Here is a 12,027-nt window from a genome sequence, read left to right as displayed (position 1 = left end):
TGAAGTTGTAACCAGGGTACTATTTGTTTTGCGTTGTCTGCACTGTGTCTGGGGAAGTACGCCTTTTCGTGTGTGTGCTAGCACCTGCTGGGATGCACAGTCATAGCTGTAGAGCTGGAAGGCCCTGAGAAACCACAGAGCCCTTCATTCTGTTCTTTTTTGCATAGCAGTGCCTCTTTTTATAGAGGATGTATTAGGCTGTTCTCACACTGCTATAAAGAAATACCTGAGACTGTGTGATATGGTTTGGGTCTGTGTCCCTGCCCAAATCTCATGTCAAATTGTAACCCCCAGTGTTGGAAGCGGGGCCTGGTGGGAGGTGATTAGATCCTGGGGGCAGATTTCCCCTTTGGTGTTCTTGTGGTAGTAAATTATTGTGAGATCTGGTTGTTTAAAAGTGTATGGCACCTCCCTGCCTCTCTCTTCCTTCTGCTCGGGCCATGTAAGAAGTACCTGCTTCCCCTTTGCCTTCTGCCATGATTCTAAGTTTCCTGAGGCCTCTCCGGCCATGCTTCCTGTACAGCCTGTGGAACTGTGAGTGAATTAAACTGTTTTTTTTTTTACAAATTAGCCAGTCTCAGGTATTTCTTTATAGCATTGTGAGAAACCACCCCCATACTCTAATCACCTCTCACCAGGTTCCACCTCCAACACTGGGGATTGCATTTCAGTATGAGATTTGGGCAGGGATACTATATAGATATCCAAGCTATATCAGAAGACATGCTGCCTGAGCTCAAGCAATCCTCCTGCCTCAGCCTCCTGAGTAGGTGGGGCTACAGGCATGAACACCATGCCTGGCTAACTTTTTTTTGTTTTTTGTAGAGGTAGGATCTCAAATTCCTGGCCTCAAGTGATCCCCCTGCCTTGGCCTCCCAAAGTTCTGGGATTAGAGGTGTGAACCACCATGCCTGGCTTAAAGCAATTTTCTGATGACTGATTATGCTTTCCAGATATCTTACTCTTGAGAAAGGTGGTACCCCACATTTGAAACACAAGCATTTTGGCTCACTAGAAGGATATATCCTCCATTGTAAATAAAAAGTCGGCCTCTTTATGCATGAGGCAAGCGTTGTTTCTGTTTAGATTGGTCTGGATCTAGTCATCTTGAGTTGTTCATCTCCAGGTGAACTGAGAAAAATCCAGTGTTCTGATTTGAGAAGCCAAGAAGACCTTGGCTGATGGTAAATTTTTAGCAGGGAATCTGGTAGTGACCAGTTTGCTTAGCAGAGCTGATGGCATTCACATCACCATGTATAGAACTTGGACCAGTGAAGGCACAGCCAGCTGGGATTTGCTGTTACACATAGCAGCTTAGGGAGCCAGATTCTAGTGATCACTTATGTGTATTCTTTCATTCCTGGAATGAACTCCACTTGGTCATTGTGCTGAAAAGAGTTATCATAGCCAGCCAGACCCTGCTATTTCTAGAATGTTCTGTTTGCAAGGTTGGCCCTTGGCTGGTGTCTGAAAACTTGGCATTTGAATAATTCCCTAACTGATAAGGCTGATTGGGCTGATTGACAATGTGGTTTATCCAGTACACCAGCTTTCCTTCTGAGGAAGGTAATTCCTCTGAGAGTCTGGAATTTTGGTAGTTGCCAGGCAGAAGAGGCCCATGTGGCCAGCCACCAACAAAAAAACCTTGGGTGCTGAGTCTCTAACAGGCTTCCTGGCAGAAACATTATTGCATTGATTGTTGCTGGAGAAAGGAACTTGCTTGCAGTGTCCCTTACAGAAGGGAGAGAATATAGGAAGACTGTGCATGGATTTCTCCATTCCACCCATGTCTTTTTCCTCTGGTGATTCTGTTGTGTCCTGATATGGTTTGGCTGTGTCCCCACCCAAATTTTATCTTGAATTGTAACTCCCACAATTCCTGTGTGTCATGGGAGGAACCCAGTGGGAGGTGATTGAATTATGGGGGCAGGTCTTTCCTGCACTGTTCTCATGATAGTGAATGAGTCTCATGAAATCTGATGGTTTTAAAAACAGGAGTTTCCCTGAACAAGCTCTCTTTGCCTGCTGCCATCCATGTAAGACGTGACTTATTCCTCCTTGCCTTCCGCCATGATTGTGAGGCCTCCCCAGCCATTCAGAACTGTAAGTTCATTAAACTTCTTTTTCTTCCCAGTCTCAGGTGTGTCGTTATCAGCAGCATGAAAACAGACTAATACATGTCATTTCCCTGTAATGATCCTTAACTGTGAGGACGATTATATATTGAAACCTGAGTCATTCTAGAAAATCACTGAATATGTGGTGGTCATGGGGACCTCCAAAAAAGTCATGATGTATTATTTTTAATGTGCTACTGGATTGTGTTTGCTAATATTTTATTTTCTTTATCAATATTCTTAACTTCAATTCCCCTTTATCAAACTTTTACTGAAAGCTTTTCCAACATTCACATTGTTCTAGATATCTTGACATATAGCAACTTCTGTACTCTTTTGAGGAATTCATGACAACCTCTTTTACAGGTGAGAATACTGTTGCCCACATAGGTGGAGTGACTCACACAAAGTTCTATAGCTACTGACTGTATAGCAGAGAGGGGAGCCAGGGCTGTCTGCCTCCCAGTTAGGGTGACCATTCTGGTTTGCCCTGGATTGAGGGGTTTTCTCCAGGCTGAGGGGTTTCCTGGGACATGGGACTTTGAGTACTAAAACTGAGATAGTCCTGGACAAATCAGGACTGTTGGTCACCCTACTTAAGTCTACAGCTTTAAAAAAAAATACTTTATCCAAGTGGATGCTTCTATTTTCATAAAAGAAAGCTTGTCCCCATTAGGATTTGGGCATATTTAGACACAAATTGGAAGTGCCAGACACCTGGTCTTTCAAGGAGAACAATTTCCAAATTCCTTTTCTGAGTGCCATACATTCTGCATCTCCCAACCTAGTTTGCTTTGTGCTTGGCTCTTTGCTCTTCTCCACCAAGCCCCCCCTCCCCCAGCTCTGCCCACCACATTTTTCAACATTACTGGTTTTAATTTCCTTTACCATCCCCTTTGCAAAAACTTCTTTCCTGATTTAATTACTATTTCTCTTAATTCAATTTTATGCTCTTGATTGTCGTTAAACTCCTAAAGTTGTTTCTCCAAAGAATTTAATGGCTAGGCCTTGTGCTTAGAGATTAATTGTTGTCATTTTGCTTTCAAGCACAGGTACTTTCTTACTTCTCTTCAATTATCTTTGGGAGAAAGGAAAGTGACCATCCTTCTTCCCAGGGCTGCTCTGAGAACAAACACTGCTGGGGGCTGCCTTTTGAGAGAGAGAGAAAGCCAGACCTCTTAAATTTGTCTTCCACCTTCCACCGACTCTAATCTCAGCATCTGTGAATAGCCAGAGAACCTCTGGCTCCTCAGGTGGGCTCAGGCCATGAACGGATTGTAGGGAGGGCTCTAAAAACAGCAGCCCAGGCTTGAGATAGGGTGGCTTTCTGCCAGGAGGGATTTGCACAGTGAAGAGGGGGAACAAGGGCTGGCTCTAGCCTCAAACATCCTGCCTGGCCAAGGTCCCCCAGAGGAACTAAGCCTGTGACTCAAAGGAAAAAGGAATACTTTTGGTTAGAATTTCCCTTCCCTGGAATGTCCCTCTTGGGGATAAACCTACTCCTGAGCATCTTTCTCACATTCACTGTACAGTAGCTAAAAGGCTTTGACCTTTGAGTCTTCTCCCTGCAGCCCACAAACTCTTGATTTTCCCACCTCTGTCACCCCTGGATCTCCTGTTTTCCTGTGCAGATCCTTGACAAACAGTGGCCAGAGGTAGAGGAATGATTTCAGGCTGGAGCTCTAGCAAGCTCCCTTTACAATCCAGTTGTGTAACTCTGCCCCTGTGTGGGTGAAGCAACCCTGAAAGGTAGAAAGCACAGGCTCTGGGGGGGCCTTAGACCCTGCCTGGCACTTAATGAGCCATGTGATCTCATGGCTCAGCTGCCTCTGAACCTCAGTTCCCTGGTCTGTGGATAATCAGATATAGAACCGTATAGAAGGGATGCGGGGCTGACTTTTATTTCATGTGAGGGTTAAATGAAAGAATTGAAGTAAAGTATTCAGCACAGTTTCCTGGCACATAAGCCTTAAATAACAAATATTATCAACATTGAGTAGCATTTGGTCCTACATCAGTCACAGAATCTTCAACTTTTAGGACTGAAAAGGAAACTGAAGTCCCGTAGGCCAACCTTCCCTCCCCACTCCCAATTTGATTATGAAATCCTCTATTCAGCCTTTGACTTTGCTAGCAGACCTTTTGTGATGGGGCAGCTCACAGCTCTTGGGGAATCCCTGCCTTCTTTGGGCCACTCTGTAAATGTCAAGGAAGAGCTCTGTGTACATGTGTGATGTATTTAAACTGCTTTCCAGTTGCAGGGAACAGGAAGCCTTTCCCTATTCCCTATTCAGGTACAATAATGTAGGCTGCTAGGGAACAAGATCGAACAATTGGAGAAGGCTTTTGTGGCTAACTCAGTGACGTACTTGCAGGTGAGGGTTCCAGACTCCAGAGTCTCCCTTTACCTAGTTCTTGGGAGTCTAGTGCAGCTGAAGACGAGGTACTGCGGATGAAGAGGAAGACGAGGTACTGCGGATGAAGAGAAACCCAGATGATCCAGGCACATTTTATAGACAAGGCCTCAACGACCCCAAAGGAACCTTTGAAATCACCCTTTTCCTGGGTTCACGACGACTTGTAAATGATACCATCCATCCCTGCTTATTCATACTTATTAAATACCAGAATAAAGAGATTAGAGCTCACGAGGGGCTTCCTCCCCATCACTCTGGGGCTGCTTGGCTGCATTTATGATGAGAAGGCTCTGGGTGTTTAATAAAGTATCTGATATGTCTAATAAAATCCTCCCATGGCTCTGCTGATGTTACTATAATAGCTTCATGTCACATGCTCTTGTGCTATTGAGCCAGTAACAGAACATATTTTAAATTCTTATTATGTCTATTTAATTTTTATTTAAAGGAAATTATTTTCAAGGTTTAAAGCAGGTACCGAGGTACCTAGGTGTGAAGACCTAGAAATGTGCTGTAATATTTATCAAAATAGTAATGGAGTGATTTAAGGATAGTATAGGAATAAGCAACTGTGCATTCGTGGCTCATCTAGTTATAGATCTGTACTGTTCCCCTAAGAACTGCAATTTGTGAAATAATGGCTTCTCATTGTTATGCCACATCTATTTATAAAAAGCTGAGTTTATTCTCAGTGCTCAGTAGTTTTTTTTTTTTTTTTTTTTTTTTTTGAGACAGAGTCTCCCTCTGTTGCCCAGACTGGAGCACAGTGGTGCGATCTCGGTTCACTGCAATCTCCGCCTCCCCGGTTCAAGCAATTCTTATGTCTCAGCTTCCTGAATAGCTAGGATTATAGGCGTGAGCCACTACGCCAGGCCTCAGTGCTTAAAAGATTTTATCTTACTTTAATGATATATTTTATATAAGCTTCTGGAAGGTTAGAGCAGGATTGGACCTTAGAACTTAATTTGACCAATTCCTTCCTGACAGTAATGACAAAATTGAGGCCCAGAGAGGGGAAGGAATTTGCCCAAGGTCATGCACATAGTAAAGGCAGAACTGGGATTCAAGCCTAGATTTTTACCCTTCATGCTCTTGCTACCATAATAAGAAGCCCTTAAAATACCTATACGTACCTGGCTTTCATATACACACCTCCATGAGAGGGAGGCAACGTGTACACGTAAACATGCTTGTGACAAGGGAATTGGCAGTGATAGCTGTTGTCACTGGCCGCCAGGACCCACATGGCCTATCTGGTTGCTTAGGTGGCTGTTCTCTTTCCTCTCTCCCTCTTCCTCTTGAGTCCAGGTGTAACTAAGGCATTATAAAAAACAGACAAACCTTGACATTGGAAGAGCTGACTTTCTTTTTTTTTATTTTTATTTATTTATTTTTTTATTATATTTTAAGTTCTAGGGTACATGTGCACAATGTGCAGGTTTGTTACATATGTATACATGTGCCATGTTGGTGTGCTGCACCCATTAACTCGTCATTTACCTTAGGTATATCTCCTAATGCTATCTCTCCCCACTCCCTTCACCCCATGACAGGCCCCGGTGTGTGATGTTCCCCTTTCTGTGTCCAAGTGTTCTCATTGTTCAATTCCCACTTATGAGTGAGAACATGCGGTGTTTGGTTTTTTGACCTTGTGATAGTTTGCTGAGAATGATGGTTTCCACCTTCATCCATGTCCCTACAAAGGACATGAACTCATCCTTTTTTATGGCTGCATAGTATTCCATGGTGTATATGTGCCACATTTTCTTAATCCAGTCTATCATTGATGGACATTTGGATTGGTTCCAAGTCTTTGCTATTGTGAATAGTGACGCAATAAACATACGTGTGCATGTGTCTTTATAGCAGCATGATTTATAATCCTTTGGGTATATACCCAGTAATGGGATGGCTGGGTCAAATGGTATTTCTAGTTCTAGATCCTTGAGGAATCGCCACACTGTCTTCCACCATGGTTGAACTAGTTTACAGTCCCACCAACAGTGTAAAAGTGTTCCTATTTCTCCACATCCTCTCCAGCACTTGTTGTTTCCTGACTTTTTAATGATCGCCATTCTAACTGGTATGAGATGGTATCTCATTGTGGTTTTGACTTGCATTTCTCCGATGGCCAGTGATAATGAGCATTTTTTCATGTGTCCGTTGGCTGCATAAATATCTTCTTTTGAGAAGTGTCTGTTCATGTCCTTCGCCCACTTTTTGATGGGTTTTTTTCTTGTAAATTTGTTTGTGTTCTTTGTAGATTCTGGATATTAGCCCTTTGTCAGATGAGTAGATTGCAAAAATTTTCTCCCATTCTGTAGGTTGCCTGTTCACTCTGATGATAGTTTCTTTTGCTGTGCAGAAGCTGGAAGAGCTGACTTTCAATCCAACTGTCCCTTCACCTTTCTGGTCCTCATTATAAAATGAGCTGACTTCCTCTTATCCCAATGCTAACTTCAGCACCTGTCCTGTGGGATGCAAATGGCATTGGTTCAAAAGCCACCCCAGTGTAGTGAGACAAGCTTCTCTAGACTTTCTGGGTAGGAAGGAGGGTCGGAGGGGGGTATAGATGTTAATGTTTCCTTGTCCTCTCTACCTGTGAGATCCTGTTTATTTTGAATTAATTTCATGGATGGATCAATTTGCTTTCTCACATGTGCTGTTCTGGTCTCACACCACATTGTTGAGGAAATGCAACCCCTTTTCCTTGATTTCCCCTCATAAGCACACAAGGCATCTACACACATGTAGTGCCATTATAGAAGACTTGAGGAAAGAGAAGTTTGCATCACTGTGTTGCTTGTTGCTTCTTCTTTTTAGAGAACCTTTCTGCAGGGTTCATCCCAGAAATTCCCCATTCTTCACTTCAAAACACAGAATCACTAAGCTCATCAATTCTCTATCATTTAGAAACTATATTTTGGCCCAACAGAGACCTGTATAATATGCCTTAAATGAGGTCTAAGGTTTTTCTCTCAGGTAAAAGAAGTCTTGAAGTAGGCATTTGGCTTGTCCATTTTGGGCTGCTATGATAGAATACGACAGACTGGTAATGTATAAACAATGGAAGTGTATTCCTCATAGTTCTGGAGGTGTTGAAGTCCAATATCAAGGCACTAGGAGGTTCGGTTTCATTGTCTGGTAAGACTGCATCCAATATAAGGGCAGGACGCTGCATGCTCATATGGCAGAAGAGGTGAAGAGCAAGCTAGCCAAATCCTGCTGTGTGACGGCTTTTTAAAAATGACCTTAATTCCACTAACAAAGAAGAAGCCCTCATAACCTGAGCACCTCTAAAAAGCCACACTAAATATATTACATTGGCAATGCCTGAATTTGAGGTGAGGGGACACATCCAAACCACAGAAGCATTCCAGGGCTGATGTGGTAATGCTACCATCTCATTAATGTCCTTATCTCCTCTTGTGTTTCTGTTTTGGTGTACTTAGCACAAGCTCACTGTCCTCAATCAAGGCCACCTCATACCTGCAGAGTGGCTGCAGCAGCACCAGTTATTACATCCATATTTCGGGTAGAGGAAGAAGGAAGGTCAACAAGAGACCTGCCAACAGAGTCAGCCACTTTTTTAGGGAGCATTTCCAATCCTACACAATAGTTTCTTCATTCCATTAGCCTGAAGGTAGTCACATGACCGCTCTTATCTAGAAGGGAGGATAAGAAATCTAAATTTTTGGTGGGGACACATTTCTGCTCACCAAAAAGTCAGGGCCCTAAAGAATATATTTTGGATAGGCCAACAGCAGTGTTTGCCGCAACCCTCAATTCAGCTCTGGATGTATCTTTGCATAGCCAGGGATGCATTTTTTAATTAAAACTAAGAGGCCATGCCGTTGCTGAAGGGTGGGGAACTGGAGCAGAAGAAATGTCTCTGTCCTTCATCTGCTGTCTTCACTAACAGTCTCTGAAAGTGGAAGGGGCAGTAAAGAAATTTACTTTCCCACTGTTGTGAAATTTACCACCCTCCTTATAAGGCAGAAGCAGTTACAGTTGCTTTTTATTTTCCTGTTACTATACCCAAGGATTGTTGTGAGAATCAGAAGACAGATATGAGAAATCATGTTGTGAACTATAAAATGCTATTAAATGACAGAAATGATCGTTTGTCATTATTATGAGTGTTGTCATGTCTCCCAAAGCTGCCTGCTCAGTTGAAGAAAAGTGTTTTCTGATAGAGAGTAAGAGTGAGAACCAAAGAGAAAAGGAGAGAGGGAGATAGAGAGAGGAGGGGGAAGAAGAGCGACAGAGAAAGAAAAAGAGAAAGAGAGAAAGACAGAGAAAGGAAATAGACTGATAAGGAAGGGTGGGAGGAGAGAGAGGGACAGAGAGAAAGGAAATAGAGTGAGGAGAAGGGGAGAAGGAGAGAGAAGGGGAAGGGAGACCGGGAAGAAGGAAGGGAGGGAGAGAGAGAGGGACAGAGAGAAGAGGGGAAAAGAAAGAGGGGAGAGAGGAGAAAAGACAGAAGGGAAGAGCGTGGAGGTCTTTTTTCTATCAAAAGCAGAACAGAAATACATTGACATAATTGAAACCCATGACTGACCACAAGCATACATACAACTCTGGTAGACAGCTTCAAGGTACTTAGGTTTCTCTGACCATTTAAAAGTATCTTCCTCATTTCCAAAGCAGTATATGCATACTGAAGACTATGAGAAACATATGAAAAGGCACAGGGGAGTTTTTTTTAAAACTGCTTTGTTGATGTATAGCTGACATACAATAAACTGCACATATTTAAAGAGTATAACTTGATACATTTTAATGAAAGTATACACTGCAAAACCATCATTATAATCAACGTATCTATCATCCCCAACAGTTTCCCTGGGCTCCTTTGAAAGCCCTGCCCCCGGGCACCCACTGGTCTGCTTTCTCCCACTCTAGGTTAGGTTGCATTTTCTGGAAATTTATACAAATGGAATATCAAATTCCATATATAATGTATGTAATCTTTTTTTTGGCCTAGCTTTTTTCATATAGCAGTATAATAATTAATGATATAGACCCAGCAGAGTTTGAGATATTCAATTAATTCATTAATTGAATTAATTCAGATATTCAGGCATTGAGATTAGTTAATATTGTCATATTTGCTTCAGCTTTCCTCGTTTTTTTGAGTAATGTGATCTATACGAAGAGAAAATGTTTTTAAAAAATACATCTTAATGCATTGTAATTACACAAATTACATTATAATTAAGGAAACCCCTGTGTAACCACCACTCAGGCCAGGAAAGGGAGCTTTGCAAGCACCCCTAACCTCCCAGTGTCCCCTCCCCAGGTCATTACCAGCCTCCCTTTTGTGAGAATCATTTTCTTGCTTTTCTTTTTGATTTTACGATGTATGTATGCATCGCAGTATGATAGAGTGGACTTAGCTGTTTGTGAATTTTATATGAATGAAATCACACTGTATGTCTTCTTCGTGACTTGCATTTTTTGCTTTGTTTGTGAGATTCACCCCTGTTGTACCATGTAGCTATGTTTTATTCATTTTAATAGCTATAGAGTATTCCGTTGTATAAATATACTGCAGTGTGGCATAGCCCACTCTGGAGAGAGAGCTTTTAAATGTGATCAATACAGTTTGGCTTTTCGTTAACACTTGTAGCCATCAGACAGTCCTTACAGGATAGAAACAACGAAAACATCTACCCTTCCCCTGGATGCCAGTACCCCCGCCCCACCCTACTGTGTGTCCACAAAAAGTTAATACTATAAATATTTACAGATGTCAATCATAAGTATTTATAGGAATATATTCTGCCCTGGTATAGTCTTCTTTTTGAAGAAGCAAGCACACAGTTGATTTTTTTCAAAAATCAAAAACTTTTTTTTGTTTTTTCGAGACGTAGTCTCGCTCTGTCGCCCAGGCTTGAGTGCAGTGGCGTGATCTCCGCTCACTGCAAGCTCTGCCTCCCGGGTTCACGCCATTCCCCTGCCTCAGCCTCCTAAGTAGCTGGGACTACAGGCGCCCGTCACTACGCCCGGCTAATTTTTAAAATATTTTTAGTAGAGACGGGGTTTCACCATGTAAGCCAGGATGGGAACTTTTTTTTTTTTTTTTTTACATCATGTCGGTCTGAACACAGCTAGTTAAATTTTCTGTGGGAAACAGGAAAAAGAGGAAGAGGTTGGACATTCCCTTTCAAGAGGCTGCTCTTCCACTTCCACTGTTTTTCTCAGGCCCTCAATCCAGAGGTTCCTAGACGCCATTATTCACATTCTACTTTAAAAGATGCTCTCACAGCATAAGAAGTCAAAACCTAGCTCTCAACCCCATCAAAAAGTGGGCGAAGGACATGAACAGACACTTCTCAAAAGAAGACATTTGTGCAGCCAAAAAACACATGAAAAAATGCTCACTATCACTGGCCATCAGAGAAATGCAAATCAAAACCACAATGAGATACCATCTCACACCAGTTAGAATGGCAATCATTAAAAAGTCAGGAAACAACAGGTGCTGGAGAGGATGTGGAGAAATAGGAACACTTTTACACTGTTGGTGGGACTGTAAACTAGTTCAACCTTTGTGGAAGACAGTGTGGTGATTCCTCAGGGATCTAGAACTGGAAATACCATTTGACCCAGCCATCCCATTACTGGGTATATACCCAAAGGACTATAAATCATGCTGCTATAAAGACACATGCACACGTATGTTTATTGCGTCACTATTCACAATAGCAAAGACTTGGAACCAACCCAAATGTCCAACAATGATAGACTGGATTAAGAAAATGTGGCACATATACACCATGGAATACTATGCAGCCATAAAAAATGATGAGTTCGTGTCCTTTGTAGGGACATGGATGAAATTGGAAATCATCATTCTCAGTAAACTATCGCAAGAACAAAAAACCAAACACCGCATATTCTCACTCATAGGTGGGAATTGAACAATGAGAACACATGGACACAGGAAGGGGAACATCACACTCTGGGGACTGTTGTGGGGTGGGGGGAGGGTGGAGGGATAGCATTAGGTGATATACCTAATGTAAATGATGAGTTAATGGGTGCAGCATACCAGGATGGCACATGTATACATATGTAACTAACCTGCACATTGTGCATATGTACCCTAAAACTTAAAGTATAATAATAAAAAAAAGTTTATTTCTAAAAAAAAATAAAAAATAAAAAAACCTAGCTCTACGTTTCTTCATATAGAAGAAGCATTATAATAAAAGTAATTTAAATCAGTGCTTGCTGTCTGACTTTTATTTTTCAAAAGGGTTCAGTGTATTATTCAAATGTCAAGAATAATGATTTTGACCTTGGCCTGCGGGCAGGTGGACCACACTGTCTCTCCCCAGCCCTTTCTTCAGAATCTCTGTTGATTCTATAACACCTTCCGTGTCTGCTGTCCTTGTGGTTTACAGGCACCTTGTCACATGGTGAATAATTGGATCGCCATTCAGTGAAGTAGAGAAATAATTTTAATCCCAGTTGTACAGATGAGA

The 12,027-nt window shown here is 42.1% G+C and overlaps 1 long non-coding RNA gene across 1 annotated transcript; it reads left to right on the top strand.

Annotated features, from left to right (window-relative positions):
* The first annotated feature begins 248 nt into the window (after window positions 1-248).
* Window positions 249-4,862, top strand: LOC134807646 (uncharacterized). The gene is made up of 3 exons (XR_010148618.1): window positions 249-534; window positions 1,996-2,103; window positions 4,493-4,862. It is a non-coding gene; the product is annotated as an uncharacterized LOC134807646 (long non-coding RNA).
* The last annotated feature ends 7,165 nt before the right edge of the window (window positions 4,863-12,027 follow it).

Source organism: Pan troglodytes, chromosome 11, assembly GCF_028858775.2.
Source record: "Pan troglodytes isolate AG18354 chromosome 11, NHGRI_mPanTro3-v2.0_pri, whole genome shotgun sequence".
Classification (NCBI taxonomy): domain Eukaryota; kingdom Metazoa; phylum Chordata; class Mammalia; order Primates; family Hominidae; genus Pan; species Pan troglodytes.
This window is presented reverse-complemented; position numbering and strand designations above follow the sequence as displayed.